The sequence below is a fragment of the Terrapene carolina genome, unplaced genomic scaffold (assembly GCF_002925995.2).
Source record: "Terrapene carolina triunguis isolate 2854851 unplaced genomic scaffold, T_m_triunguis-2.0 Scaffold21, whole genome shotgun sequence".
Lineage (NCBI taxonomy): Eukaryota > Metazoa > Chordata > Testudines > Emydidae > Terrapene > Terrapene triunguis.
The window spans coordinates 6,096,724-6,113,667 of NW_020664372.1; positions in this window are offsets into that span (position 1 = coordinate 6,096,724).

The window sequence follows — 16,944 nt, forward strand, 5'->3', positions numbered from 1 at the left end:
TATGATGCATTATAGCAACTATGTCTTTTGAAAATTTCCACACAAAACAGATGATGGAATAAAATGGACAGAAAAGCAACCAAGTAATTCACGTGCATGTAACTTAATCAAATGGCTCCATGTTTGTATGAACCATCTACAATAACATGTCCCATTGTCATGGGACACTTCTTTAAAAGAATCTTATATTATTCCTTAGTGAATTCTGCACCAAAAAAATAAAAATTCTGCACACAATATTTTAAAATTCTACATATTTTATTTGTCAAAATAACACTATATAATCATGCCAGTTTCAATTATTTTGATAATTTATTTCAAAATACCTGTCAGCAACTATGTCTGTAACAATACAGACACACACACAAATTCCCCCAAGAGTAGAGAGTTAATGACAATGACAACCCTGTTCCTGTTTCTCTGTCCCCCCTCCCCCCCCGAGCCCGCTGGCCAGCACATCCCTTGGCCTGCGCCGCTTCCCACAGCCCCATTGGCCTGGGATGGCGAACCGCGGCCAGTGGGAGCTGCAATCGGCTGAACCTGCGGACGCGGCAGGTAAACAAACCGGCCCGGACTGCCAGGGGCTTTCACTGAACAATCGGCGGACCGGCTTTGAGAAGCACTGTTCTACAGTATATGTGAGCTGGGCTCTGCCAGGTCCAGCGAGCTCTGCAGCCCATATATCGGGTGTGGGGGGGAGAAATTTGGCACTGAACATTTAATTCTGCACAAATTCTGCATTGCACAGCGGCCCAGATTTTCCCCAGGAGTAATATTATATACTTAAAAAAAATCGTACACAACTTTTTTATTGGTATAAATATATTTTTGAAAAACGTCAGAGTTGGGGTATTTAGTAAGTTACCACCAATAGTTTAAAGTGCATTTTCAGAGAGAACAAGACTGCAAGTTATCTTTTCATAGGGCAAGGGGAACCTCCCTTCCTTTCACACCAGTTACTCTTGAAGACTAAATTGTCTTTCTGCTTCCTCCCTTTTAGATTTCATTTTTAAAGCTGCCGAAAGTTAAGATAAACAGGAGCTGTCACACTAAAATATGACCCATTGATATTGCAGTGCTTCATTTTCTACTCTTGGGCCTATTTGTGCTGCCAAGGTTTGTTGATGTCTTAAAATATAAACAGCTGGGTATTGCTTCTTAATTAGAATTGATTTGCTCTAAACAGAGTTGCTTCCCAGGCTTACACTTTAGCCATGGTTGTCATTTTTTATACCACCAGAGAATTTATGCAGGACTTCCAAATCTCTTCATCCTCATTATGTTTTTTACATTTATATAGTGACTTTCATCCTGAAGGATCCCAAAGCTGACGTATACAATGCTGCAGAGCAGTAAGGGGAGAGTTTTGGCCAAGTCAAGGATAAAAGAACAAAGCTCTACTTTTGTGAAATGTGTCACAGGATCTTTAATGTCCGCTTGGAATAGACAGGACCTTGTTTTTAATGGCTTATGTACAAGACACCTCGCACACTCTCTCAAACATACTATAAACTACATAGAACTCAATGTATCTATCTCAGAAAGATGAAGGGCCAAGTTAGCACTGCCAGGATCTTAACCTATAGTTCCAAAAAGCCAGCATATTTCAAACTGTATGCTTAAACTATAAATCCCCTCCCCTCCTTTGTTTTAGTGAAACTCATAATGTCAAATAAAAGTTCTTTTCTAGACATAAAGGACATAAATTCAAATCTGGTGTCATTCCATTGTCTTTAATAGGCATGCAGCAGGGTTAAATTTGGCCCAATGTGAGCTGTGTGTTTTCATATCCACTTATTGAAATCAATCAATCTTAAAGGAGGGGAATATCTTTTCAGACAAATCCTTTTCAAACCCTGTCTGAGTTTGGGGCTTTGATTAGGGTAAAATGGCTGAAAATCAATCTAGATAAGTCTGGGGTTATGCTTGTTGGCTGGGGAAAACAACCTGATGAAACATTAAAGGTTATATCCATTGCCTTTGCCTAGGAAATTTGATACCCTTTTGTTTTACTTGGGTTTGTAGTGTGAGAGTTTTATTGAATCTCAGCTGCTTCTGGAGGACTGCAAAGCAGTGATAGTCAAGAGTGCTTTTTATCTTTTCTATGCCTGTGGCATGATTTAGAGCCCACTGAAATCAACGGAAAGATTTCCATTGACTTTGGTAAAACTTGTGACCTGAAGCTCTCCTAGCGAATAGCGATTTCTGCTCACTACTGACACCTGTTGGTGAAATGGGAGATGTGTGACCCAGAGTTGCTTGAGAATTCCCTTGGGCAGGGATTCTATAGTGGAAGGGGCTGGTGAGCAATGGGAAATGACTGAATGGGCCAGGCTTCATTCGCATTTCAGTTATGTGAGATTTTGGGATATTTTGGTTAAATTATAGTTAAATTGTGAGTTTGGGTGCAATAAAATGCTGTTGTCCCTGTTGGGAAATGAAAGAACAAGATAACTGCACCAAATATGCCCAACACGAGGTGTCATCCTGAGACTGTGGTTGGGCACAGTTGGGTAGCCATGCCTGGACAAAGCATGAGTGAAGAGAGAGAAAGGAAAGGAGCATGGGGTTCTGATTTTTTGTTGGGAGTGCCTCTCTGGTGACCCTTTAGACAGCAGGGAAGCAAGTGCAGACATATTTATGTGAGAAGTAGACAAGTGGGCATTCAAGGCTGACATCATTGGTGGCAAAGGAGGCAGCACAATAATGCTGTGAGTGCCTCTGGACAGACATCATCCTTCTTAAGTGTTTGGAATGTGCCTAGCAAATAGTGGACAGTGTTCTGTTCTATATAGATCCTTATACTGTGCTCATCAGAGTATCTGAGTGCCTTCTGGTAGTGCATTAAGCAACGTGACTACATACCTCTCATGGATTGTTTGTTCTTTCATCTTCTCCCTGGGGGGAGAAGTGTGTGCAGTGGAGTGTCTTGTTTTGGTAGGGTTTTTGTTTGTTTAAGTATACCTGTTGCTATGTGTTTGTTAGAGAAGAAAGGTCAAAGAAATGCACTTTGCGCTTGGAGTAGAAAGTGGTGAGATTAGTAATGGGCCTTAGTTCTTGCAGGGGAGTTCATTCTACAGTTAATGACAGCCGCTCCCAAAGAAAGTTCTGTTTCCTGCACAGGTGAGTTTAACTCTTATTGTTGAAAGTTCCATTGTGCCAGAGGAGGGGAGTTGTGGATCACAGTCTTCATCCTGTAGTTTTAGACTGTCTTTTAGGTATCCTGGGCCCAGGCCATGGTGTGTTTTGAAGATAAGGACTGAGTCCTTGAACTTGATTTGAAATTCTATGGGAAGCCAGTGTGGAGAGCAGCTAAATAAATAAATAAATAGTATTAATGATAAGAGAAAGGGAATAGATGGGGCAGAGTTGTGGAAGACCTTCAAGGTGGGGAGAAGCTTGTGCTTGATACTGTGAAAAATAGAACCAAGTGGATTAATCAATAGGGGCATGGGACAAACTCAGAGTGACAGGCCAGGAATATGGTCTTAGAAGCAGCATGTTACTTATCTGAAAAACATTGATGCCTGATTTCAAGAGATTAATTTCAACCTTGAATAACCATCAGTCCATGTTGCTAGAGATCCCACATCAATCAGCTCTAACAGACACTGGGAGTTTACTGTCAGATCCTAATTGAATAACAAAGGGTTAATTTATCTACTTAAACCAAAGAATTTTTCATTTTACATTCAACTCTTTCAACTGCTGTCTTTTGGAATTACTCCCAATAATATTAACAACATTCCCTCAGCTCATTCATCATTTAAACATATAAACTAATTACACATTAATTTTGCCTAGATTTTGAACTGCATTTCTCTGTATCTTTATATGTAGTCAGGCAAATAAATAGTTGAAAGTCAACAAATACATCTTTTATGTTAATATATGCAGTGTTTAATATATCCAAACACTGACAGAAATGAAATATTGCAACCATTTCCCCACTAGATTGTGAACAATGTAATTTGCAAATGTAATTTGAGGTTTAATTAGCCATTTCATTTCAGGTTGCGGGAATGATACAAAGAAGACAGTCATTTTTGTATTGTTCCCCAAAGTAACTTTGTCAAATTAACAGACATGAAAATAAAATGAGCTCACTTCCCTATGTGAGAAATGTAAACTACAATGAAAAGATGGAATCCTGCTATCTTTAAGCCTTTAAAGTATCCATTGCTGTAGTATCTAGATTACCATGTAGTAATATAATTAGTTTTTCCTTGATTCTTTTCTGCATGCTGTGATAGAATTGCATCTTGTCAAAGAACTCTTCCAGACAGAGAACTGTCTGTGAGGGACATTGCGGACAATAGCATCTTTTGTTTACATGTGCCCCTCTTGTAGTAAACACCACACTTTGAGGAAAGGGGGAGAGATTTTTTTCCTGAATATGGGGCAGGGTTTGTGTGTGGTTCTTGCTTTCTTTCTGAAATGCTATTGTCTGAGTTATCCCACAATTTTCCTTGCCTTTAATATGAGACTAGAAATGACAGATGTCTGGAAGTCTCCTGAAATGACGTTGCTAAATAAACCATATGTTTACAAATATATTTCCACACTGTATTTTTTGGTAGCCTCACATGGTTTATATTCTCCCTTCTCACACATTTGTTGCAATCTAGAAAAAAAAGCAGAGATTTGATGTGTGTCCTGCTGACACATGTGAACTGCACTCTTGGGCTGCTCCTGGATGGCGATGAGGAGGTAAATATCTTTTATGTCAATCTGTTTACCTGTGATGGAGCTGTCCTATTACAGACAGCTGGGTTACCTATGTATCTTCTTAGCAACCAGGTTTAGATAGAATCCTTTTCTGATAACGTACATCTTTGCCAATATATGACTTACTTTCTACCATCCTTGCTCTTTTAGGTTGTTTTCTAAAAGCACAAACTGTTAGCATTTCACCATGTTTCCTGTCTAAATGGAAACGTAAAGTAAGGAGCATCCATTAAATTTGTTCAAGCAAGATTAGATTCTCTATGTATATTATCTGATATGTGCCAAATAACCAGCAATGATAAACGGTGGTATTCATCAAAGTCTGGATTGCGGTACAAGAAGCTCACTTGGGAAATAGATGCTGGGAAACACAATGATGAAACATAAAAGAGTAATAATAAAACACTATAATGAGAGTTAGAATAGGGAGACAGGTCTATCTGGAAACTTCTGGACACATGAGCCAGTTCAACAATATATGAGTCACCTTTTTGAGAAACCACAAAGGGTTGTCTATTATCATTAATAGTAATATTTTGCATGTATGTAGCACCTACCCTCACGGGATCTCAAAGTGCATCACAATATTAATGAATTGAGCTCACAACATCTCTGCCATGTAGGAGATTGCTATCCTCACTTTAAAGATGGAGAAATTGAGGCATAGAGAAGTTAAACAATTTGTCCATTGTTATACAGGAAGTCTGTGGTAGAGCCAGGAATAGAACCTACAGAACATTTCCCACTTCCCAGCCCTATGCCTTAACCATAACCATCCTTGAAATGGGCTAACTCTTAAACAGTATGGGCCAGATCCTCAGCCGTTGTAAACTGGCATAGCTCTATTCATTTCAATGAAGCTATGTTGATTTATGTTAACCGAGGATCTGGCCCTATTTTTCCATAGTGATGTACTGCATTCCACCATGTGGATGACCTGACTCTCTCTCTCACTCCAACATTTGTCTAATGCAACACTACAGACAATTGACTATCTTTTGTTTTACTGAGTAAATACATAATATAAAATGAAATCATTATTTGTAGAAGGAATTGGATTTAGGGAAATAGTAATGGCACATGGTGGCTTTCACCTCTAGGTCACTGGTTAAGCTTGGCCCAGCCTGGTAAGAAATCAAAAAGCATTTTGGTAGACATCTGGTAGACTTTCAGTGACCTATGTGACATGAGATGGTGGTTGGTGCTTGATCAAAAATGACATTAAAATGCATCCTTCTAAAATAGAATCTGTGTAGATTGGATATACATTGAATGGACACAGGAATGAGTTAACCACCAACCCAGCACCCAAAGGTCCTTCCACCTCAGAAATAAGACCCATTAGTGGCATGGGGGACATTGCACTGCCACTGAGCATGCTGTAGCTGTAGCTCTTCTATGGACAGAAGATTTCATTTTTCAATACTTTTTCAGCACTTTTCATAAGCACTAAATCCGCTTTAGAAGATCAAAGAATAAACCTTTAAATTCTGCTTTGGGATTTCAGACTCCCGGGTTTTGTCATTTTTTTGGCTAGCTCTGATATGGCTCACATCAACAAGTTTCTATGCAGGTTTCAGGCACTTTACTCTTGTGACTGTTCCTTTTAACTCCCATTTAATTAGCCTCCTCATTTTTGTGTAGTTCTCCTTTTTGAACTTAAATGCCACTGTGGTGGATTTCTTTGGTATTTTGCCCCCTAGAAAGATGTTAAATTTAATTACATTATGGTCACGATTATCAAGTGGCTCAGCTATATTCACTTCTAGGACTAGATTCTGTACTCCACTTAGGACTAAATCAAAAATTGCCTCTCCCCCTGTGAGTTCCAGGACTAGCTGCTCCAGGAAGCAATCATTACTGGTGTCTAGAAATGTTATCTCTGCATTCTGTCCTGAGGTGGCATGTACCTAGTCAATATTGGGAGAGTTGCAATCCCCTGTTATTATAGGGTTTTCTGTTTTTACAGCTTCTCTAATCTCACTGAGCATTTCATAATCACTGTCACCATCCTGCTCAGGTGGTTGGTAGTATGCTCCTATTGCTATACTCTTATTATTCAAGCATGGAATTTCTATCCATAGAGATTCAATGATACGGTTTGATTTATTTGAGATTTTTACTATATATGATTCTGTGCTTTCTTTCAGATATAGTGCCACTCTCTCTCCGCCTCCTCTCCTCCCCTCCCCCCAGCATGACCTACTATGTCATTCGTATATATTTCTGTATCCTGGTATTACTGTGTGTGACAGAATGTACCCCTGTATTCACACCCTACACATTATTGTAATAATCTTTATACAAAGTATGTGTTGTGTGGTATGATTTTAAAACTCATAATTTGCTGGTCATTATAAAATGTGTGTGGCAACATTGTGTGTGAAATCAGATTCCGCTGTATGGTGATATTAACACATGTTCCAAACAGAAGTTGGCAAACTGGTCTCTCCTAAACAAAGGAATGTGTGCGCTGCTTAATTTGCATTTAAGCAGTAAACAGAGTCCTCAAGCAGGAAGGGAAACAAAGAAAGCACAAACAGGTGAGAAAAAGAAGCAGGGAACATCCTGCCATACAGGCTATGTCTACACTACGGACCTCGCAGCAGCAAAGCTGTACCGCTGCACCTGTGCCACTGTAAGGTCTCCTGTATAGCCACTCTCCTGCCAGTATAATTAAATCACCCCAAATGAGTGGTGGTAGCTATGTTGGTGAGAGAGTGCTGCGTTCAACGGGAATGTCTACAGTGCAGCTGAGAGTGAGTCTCCCGGCCTGGGTAGCCAGACTCATGCTAGCGGGACTTTAGCTAGCACACTAACAATAGCAGTGTGGACGTTACGGTTCAGGCAACAGCTTGGGCTCTCAAGCTCACCTGACTCTCTGTGCCAGAGCACAGGCAGCTAGCCCAAGTCTCCTTAGGAGCCACATGAATGTTGACTGCATGTTAATTGTAACCATTAGTAACAATACAATATTGCTGAAATTAGATGACTCTACAACATTTTCCAAGATTATGGAAAATTACATTTTATTTTATTCAATATAAATATGTAACTTGACCTGTGTGTACTTTCCAACATAGAAAGTATTGTTAATACAGAACAACTTTCTGAACACAAACAATCTGCTTCTTATGAGACTTGCACTTTGGTCAGCTAGTCAAGAAACCACATTTGTGAGTTTTCCAGAAACTGAGTTGTACTGCTGAGATGCTGGCATTGTGCTGTGGAAAAGTTATTGGACTGGGCATATGTGTGAGAGGGAATCACAGGCCTCATCTACACAGCAGCTTTTAGCCATGGTATAGCCAAGTTAGAGCATAGTTGCAGACAAACATAATTTGCATCTGTGACATCATGGTTCTGCTTTGGTTACAGTCCATGCTTTAAAATAATATTTTAACTCTGATCTGTACAATAGTTTTTGTGCTACTATTGTACTCTGTTACTCCTATGTACATGGGAATGCAACATCATTTCTGGGTAAAACAGCTAGACGGTCTTTCTAATTGCCTTCGCTCTCTGGGAGAGGTCTCACCATAGCACTGTGAAATGCTTCTTATGGAGAGTGCTTGATAAACAAGCCCCCTCCCAGCACTCCATCCCCTGTGTCAGCCATGCCACAGGGAGTTCTGCCTGTATAAACAAATAGGACTTTGCCAATTTATATTTTCTATTCCTTGTTGCAGCTAGAGCTATCTGCTATGGGTATGCATAGACTGCATGCTAAGCCCTGGCTCTGACTCAGATTTGAGCCCAAGCGTCCCTTCTCTCCACACACACAAATCAGTCTGACTTGGGTCAGCAGGCACTCAGGACCTGGGTTGTAGTAGGACCCCACTAAGGGGGTGGTCAGTGCTCGAGTACTGATGTGTCTCGGGTCCAAGCCCTGTTGTTTTACAATGTAGATGCAGCTCAAGCTGCAAACCTGAGTCAGAACATCTGTGCAGTGCAGTATAGATGCGTTAATGTGGCTGAGAAACCCAGGTCCAGCAATTGTAAGCCCAGGTTTACAAGGCAATGTGAGCGCTCAAGCATGGTCTTGGAAACACTGAGTCCACAAGCCTGGGTCCCACCTGGGGTTAGAATGCAGTGTAGACATACCCATTATGTGCTTCACTGCTAACAGCCACTTCTGGCTGAACTGTGGTGTTAATAATAGTTGTTCTCACTCATGATACATTTTGTGAACATGTCTATGATCCAGTCCATGCTGGTGTGAGGCCTCTCATTGCTGTCTGGGGTGAAAAGATCATCCAGGCTGATAAAATGTTTCTACAAGGACTGTATCTGCAAGGAGAGAAATTCACTGGTGGGTTGCTATTATTCGGCATAGGACAATGACCAAAACCATGGTAATTAATGAACCATCTCTTCATTTTATAATGAACTGGATGCTACTATTGGCACTGCTGATCCAGCCTATCCTTTGTATTAAAAAGCTGTGCACTCTCCACTTTTTGGTCTTGTCTAAACGAGGAAAAATATGAGTTAGCTACCATATTTTAATTAAGTAGTGTTTAAAAATGTGTTAGCACCTACTATAAGAAAGGATTTATCACTTTTGCAAACATGTTAGCTGGTCATGGTTATTGCTAGGATTGTTAACTTACAAAGCAATTAAACAATATGTTCAAGAAGTCTCTGGGAAGTTTTGCACACTAGCATAAATTGCTACATTGGCCTCCATGTTGAAATTCCCTTTCATGCTTATCACTTGACAGATTCTGAGATGAGAATTAATTTCCCCAGAATGTTAAGTGACACACACAAAACATCCACAATCCCCTGCCCCAAATATGAACAACAGAGACACTGCTCAATAGCTACCCAGAATTCATATATGTGGGACACAGGTACCACACTGTTATGCCAGAAATAGTGTTGGTGAGACAGATCCTCAGCTAGTGTAAATCAGCCTCACTGATATCAATAGACTTATGACAATTTATGCCAGCTGAGGGTCTGGCCTAATGGCTAGATGTACTAAACTGAATTAATTAAAATTAAAATCAACAATTGCAAAGCACCGTTACAATTAGGTTTAAGTGGCTGAGTAGATGCGGCCAAGGATAGAGCTGAAGAAATACAGTAGGAAGAATATTACTGCTCAGGCTTGCAGTGGGGGAAAAACAGTGATTACATGAAACCTCTTCATCAATTGGCTAAAATAATAACAGAATCAAACTATCAGGATAAAAATGTATGATGAGGAGTATCTCTGGGGTTTGTTTTTAGTCATTTAACAGCACTTTGGTTTATCAAAATGTTGTTCAATGAATATCCACAATAGGTTTACTGTAGTGGAGATGTATTGGTTCTGAGTGTATTATCTGTTTCATAGGGAAGCAATATTTGCATCTTGATTAATCCATCTTCTGGTTGGACATAATAAAGATCTGAATTAACTGACAAAAGACAAATTGCAGTAGGCATGTAACAGCCACTCCTATCTCTATTAAACCTTTGTTAATGTGTGAAAGAGTAAAAACAAAGAGCTACTGTGCTCAGTTTAAAGCATCCTTAAGGGCAGATGCAGCTTGTAAGAAACCATTCTTTTGCTAATGGAGGCTGAATTACTGAGAAAGCCCAGTGTTGTTAGTCTACTACAGGATCTAGTGACTTTCTAATGACTGTCAAACATTTGCAGCCATCAAACAAACAGAAGCTTTGTAATGACAAGACACAAAACTGTGCTTACATCTGCCAGGAGCATAACTGTGATGAGCCGTAAGCACTCCAATGACTTCATAAACAAATTAGAAATTTGACTCATGATTCAGAGTCACTTCACTCTGTGACTTTTTCTTTTTTGGGATAACTTGAGTGTTATTAAGACAATGTCTTGTATCGGTCTAAATATTTTTTTCCAGTAAAATTGTCTAAGCTTTTCAAAGTCCTCAGCATTTTCTATCATGCTAAATCTTTTCTCATCTGAATCAATACATACTACCATCAACTTACCACCTGCAAAACATAATGACTTTAATCTTCATCACACTTAGCCATACATTTGCTATGTGAATCTCAGGATTGTTTGGCCTTTACAGTATCTGAGAGGTGCAACCATGCATGGTCACCCAAAGAGGAATTTAGTCCAAGACACACGTTTGATTATACTTTTCAAAAGAAGACATTGGGTAGCATTCATTTTCACCACCTAATGAAAAGACAGACTTGTTTCTATGCTATTTTAACATTTTGTTCTCCTCAAATATGGATCAGGTGCAAGAACAACACTGTAATACTTTCTCAGTGTGTTGTTTTACAATTTACAATATATGAGTCACATCATCACTTAATCCCTATCTGACCTCAGTTAGTTACAAATCATATAACTATCTCACTTGCATATCAGGAGTTCCATCCTGCAGCCCCTACTTAGGCAAAACTTATTGAAAGGAGTTTGGGCTACCCAAAGAATTCAGGATCAGGATCTCCGTTTATAATGTTCCTTCCCAGAGTTGAATATTCAGCATCATCCTTTCCTAGATAATACAATATTTCCAAATATATATATATATATATATATAAATATGGTTATAGCAAAATCAGTGGGTAATTATGCCTGAGGAAAGATCGTAAGACCATGCCCAAAATGACACTAATGCATATAAACACAGATAGCATGCCAAAATAAAATAATAATAATATAATACAAAAAAACCTCAAGATATAAATTGGAGAATTTGCAAATATTTCTAAATCTCCACAATTTTGTCAAAAGGTTTATGTCAGAATGGTTCCAAAAGACTAATTGCAATGTAGATCTTATGTTTCAACATGCAATTGAAGCAACAGTGAAGTAGACAACTTTAATTGTTTGGGGGGGAGGGGGAGGGCGGGAGGAGGACTAGATTTAAAAAAATAATAAAATAGCTGTTGAATATAGTTTGTACACTATCTACCATGCCTCTGATAACTCAGTTTATTATCTTCACCCCAGGATGGGTACAGTCATCTGATGGTATTGACTGCTTTAAGCCCATCTCTTTTTCCCATTAGCTGCCATCTTGGTTGCCAGGACTGAGTTGAAGTTTTCTCCTCTAGCAGGCTCTGGCTCCTTTCTTCCCTGGGTAGGAAATGGCCCAGCAAGCAGAGTCTCCTCTCCTCCATGGCTGGTGGGTATTAAAGGCCAGGGCAGGCTAAGCCTCCCCTGCCCCTGGCCATGGCCCCGCCATCCCTGCCCCTCTACCCTGAAGTTCCAGCTGGTGACCAGGAGGTCGGGCCTGCTGGTGGTCAGGGACAGTGCTCAGGCCAGCTTGCGGGGGGGGGGAGATGGGTCCCGGTGCTGGTGGAGCTGGTGACTTGGGCTGGCCCGGTGCTTGAGGGGGTGGCAGCTCGGTGCTTGGGAGTCTTTCCGCTGATTTTAGTGGAATTTGAATCATGCCTTTACTTCTTGGTTTCTCTGTTGACTGGAGTGCAAATTATAATAGTAGCTTTGTGATGTAGATACCACTGTGCTAAGAACTGAATGGGGACAGTCAATTGAATTTACATTATAGACCACTGGACAAGATACATTTCTGTAATTTCTGTTAGATCATAACAGTTTGTATCCTTCAAGAAAAGAAAGTGAAAATTGTTAGAAGTGAAAATTTGCAGGCCTTTACTCTACCACTTTGCCACATATAGACCATACTGGCATTTCTGAAAATAGAAAGAGGTTATTTTAGTTTAAAGACAAAGCTGCTGTTCATAATTCATAGAGTTTAAAACCAGAAGTGACCAGAATAACAATCTAATCTGCTTTTCCATGACACAAGATATACCTTTTGGTTCAATCAGAGCATATCTTCAGGTGATGGAGAATTCATCGCATTCCTTGTAAATTGCTCCAGTTGTTAATTATCCTCACTGTTAAGTGAGGGTGTACTTTCATCTGCCTCAGTGAAAGTCTGTATCTGGCAAGATAACATATACAACCTAATACTTATCATTAGGATCTTCTTGTTTTCCTCTTTATTCTGAGATTACTGAAAATTTAGCATGTCATCAACTTTCTTTGGGTCTTTTAAAAGATGTCAGCTGCCTCATAGTGATACAAAGAAGTGTGCTACCTCTCAAAATTGTTTTGAGCTCTTTTCCAATGAGAGAATCCTGACTCTGTGAAAGCTACATCTGTATACTTAGACAAAAGTAGGTTTGTGCTTCACACCTGTACAACAGTAGAAATCAAGTACTCTGTCACTAGCTTCACAACGATGGAGCTATTGAAAATCATCTAGCCAGCATGAGCAGAAAGAACAGCTTTGTTTTCCAAAGCTACACAGAGGGAAAGACTTCCATCCTGGTTGATGAGGTATCTCAAAAATGCTAACAGTATCAAGCAACAGGCTCTGGCTTCATATGAATTTGGAAATTGACCCATTGTCTGATTGACAATTACACCAGTTATACCAGTTTTATACCAGTGCAACTCCAATGAAATCCAGCATAAAACTAGTGTAAGTAGAGTAGAGAACCAGGCCTCTAGAGTTCAGTCACAGACTTGCCCCAGCAGGCAGCCAGTCAGTCAAGGGAACGTCTTTCTTTTAAAAGTGCAATACACAGAAAACAGAATTGTAATATTGTCATGTAACAACATACCCCATAATAACCTGCTTTTGCCTAGGTTGCCTACGAAATTTGCCCCCAAGTTATAATATCATACATTCAGGCCACTTTCTCTAAAACATCTGATATTGGCTGCTATTGGATTCAGGACTCCAGACTAGCTAGGCAATTAATCTATTCCACTATGGCAATTCGTATGTTCTTAATTTACAAACATAAATATCTGTTTCTTTACCAACACAAATCCTTTTGTTACATTCATAATACTAAAACCTAGGTATACTTAATGAAATACAACCTGGACCTGCAATTTTACCTTAAAACATTTGATCCATATTTTGTTTTCCTACATTGTCATTTTTTTTAGTATAGAGTTTGGCAAAAGAGCATATAAAACATTTCAAGCATTATGTTTTTTACTATCTTAATAAAAAAACTGGTTTAAATATTTATTTTGTACAATGATCATGTTAATATCCCAAGATAAAACTTAAAACAGACCTTTACAGTCATGCCTATTAGTGTTGCTGTAGTTAAAACCAGACAATTCAGAACTTCAAAGTAGCCTCCCACAGCATATTCTAGCTTTTGGTGAATTCAGTCCCATTTATAATAATCTATTAAAAAAAAAAGTAAAAGATAATTTGTCCATTAGCAATTCCGTTTCTCTGTATATTGATGCCAGATATGAACATGAGTCTTTTGCTCTTTACACAACATTAAGAATGTGTATTTAGAATTCATTTCCATCATGCCTTACACTTTGCTACTTAATTAAGTTTGCTCTAATTAATGTATAGATAGGAATATCAATAGCAGTAGATTAATAATTGATTTCAGAGTTAAATGTTTTTAACAGATTAATGATACCCGTACTATATTACTTTTAAACGAATCTTTGAGTGGGTACTATTTTGGCATTGAAAGCTAAACAGATTTTTTTCATTACTTTTTGTATTCTTTGCACTGAAGTATTCCAAATTATTGCCTTTTTTTATTTTATTTTTTTTTATTCAGGATTTAGAGTGTACAAGTTAATAAGAAAAGGGAAATCGTGAGAGCAATCAAATGCTAAGTCTTGCTCTAGATGTCAAGACCAATGGTACATAATGATTTGTGAGGGAAGATGTTTTGATGGACTGGAGGTAATGTTCACATATACTGTGTTTTTTTCCCCATTACTACCCCAGAGGTATAAAAAATACTTCTTAATATTATATGAAATGGGGCCTGATCCAACTCCCACTAGAGTTATGCCATTGATAACACTGGGAACAGGCAAGGGAGGCAGGTTTGTATAATTTTTGGTGGTGCCCAGAACGGGTTCAAGTTTCACTCCCCCAACACCTGCCTAAGGCTCTGGGAGGGAGTTTGGGTGTAGGGGGGAGGGGTTGGGCTCTGGGAGGGAGTTTGGGTGCAGGCTCTTGGCTGGGGTAGGAGGTTGGGATGCAGGAGGAGGTGCAGGGGGTGGGCTCTGGGAGGGCGTTTGGATGCAGGAGGGGTGAGGGGTCGGGCTCTGGAAGGGAGTTTGGGTGTGGGCTCTGGGCTGGGGCATGGGGTTGGGGTGCAGGAGAGGGTGAGGGGTTCAGCGCTTATCTTGGGTGGCTCCCAACAGTGACCTGCGCCTCCTTCTGGCCATAGGCGCCAACTTCTCCTGGCGCCGGTGGGTGCTCGCACCTCTCCGCTCCCGGCCCCACCCCAACTCCACCCCTGCACCACCCCTGTTCCAAACCCTTCCCAAAGTCCCTGCCCCAACTGCGCCCCTTCCCTGCCCCTATTGGATTCCTTCCCCAAATCCCTGCCCCAGCCCCGCCTCCTCACCCGAGCATGCCGCCTTCCCGCTCCTCCCTCCCAGAGCTTGTTACACCTGTTTCGCGGCAGCAAGCGCTGGGAGGAGAAGCGGGCACGGCACGCTCAGGGGAGGAGGCAAAGGCGGAGGTGAACTGGGGTGCGGGGCGGGGCGGGGAGCTTGGTTGCTGGTGGGTGCAGAGCACCCACCAATTTTATCCCATGAGTACTCCAGCCCTGGAGCACCCACGGAGTCGGCGCCTATGCCTCTGGCAGCAGCTCCTAGGCGGGGGCCAGAGGGGTCTCCGCATGCCGCTGCCCACAGGTACCTCCCCCAGAGCTTCCACTGGCCGCAGTTGGCAGAGTCGGCGCTCGGGGTGGAGGCAGCACGCAGAGACACCCCCCACCAGGGGCCGCAGGTACTTGCCGGCTGCTTCTGGAAGTGGAGCAGGCGGGCAGGAAGTCACCTTAGCCCGTTGCACTGCCAGTGGTGGCAGCAGGGGCCCCGGGCCCTTTTAAATAGCACAGGGGCGGCAAGCAGGGCTGGGGGAGAGACCCGGCCCTGAACTTTGGTGGAGCTGGGCCCCCATGCTCTCATATTGGTGGAGCACCACAGGCCCATACAACTCGCCACCCCTGGGAACAGGAACTGGGTCCACAGTTACCAAAACTGGTTATATCACATTTAACAGTTCTCCACTACAACAGAGTTTCCGATAGACAAAGTCCAAAATATTAAACCAAAATATTTTTCATCCACTATTTACATCACGATGGTGTGCAGTGATGCATAAATAATCTGTGTGCAGCACTTGTATTGAATTATGCTAACTGTGATATTTAAAACTGTGTTTATTACGATGATATTTGCATTACCTACTTTCCCTCACTTTGATGGTTCTTCAGGATGGCATGTTCCCGTTAGCAAAAAAAGAAAAAAAACATATAGAACCAGGGGGGAAAACTTTTGTCAAAACATTTTGACAAAAACAACTTTTTTCACAAAGTCACGTAGATTTTGGTGAAATTTTGGGTAGAAAAAATTGGAAAACAAGTTTCAAAAACGTTCAATGTCTCATTTTGACATTTTTGAAAGAAATGGTTTTGATTAGGGCTGTCAAACAATTAAAAATATAATTGCAATTAATTGTGAGAGTAAAAAAAGTGATTAATCGCAGTTTTAATCACACAGTTTAAACAAAAATAGAATACCAATTTAAATTGATTATAAATATTTATGGCTGTTTTACTACCTTTTCAAATATATTGATTTCAATTATAACACAGAATACAAAGTGTAAAGTGCTCACTTTATAGTATTATATTTATTACAAATATTTGCACTGTAAAAAAGATAAAAGAAATAGTATTTTTCAATTCACATCATACAATACTGTAATGCAATCTCTTTATCCTGAAAGTGCAACTAACAAATGTAGAATTAGTATTTTTTTTACATAATCGCACTCAAAACCAAAACAATATAAAACTTTAGAGCCTACAAGTCAAAGCAAGAAAGGGCATAAGAATGTTTAGCATATCTGACACACAAATCCCTTACAATACCGGTTACAACAGTGCCATGAAAACACCTGTTCTCAGTTTCAGGTGACATAAATAAGAAGCGGGCAACATTATCTCCAATAAATGTAAACAAACTTGTTTGTCTTAGTGATTGGCTGAACAAGAAATAAGTCTGAGTGGATTTGTTTCTATGTTGTAATTCAAATCACTATATTTGAAAATGTAGAAAAACATCCAAAATATTTTTAATACATTTAAATTGGTATTCTATTATTGTTTAACAGTGTAATTAAAACTGATTAATCACAAATATTTTTAATCTAGTTAATTTGTTTTGTGTTAATTGCA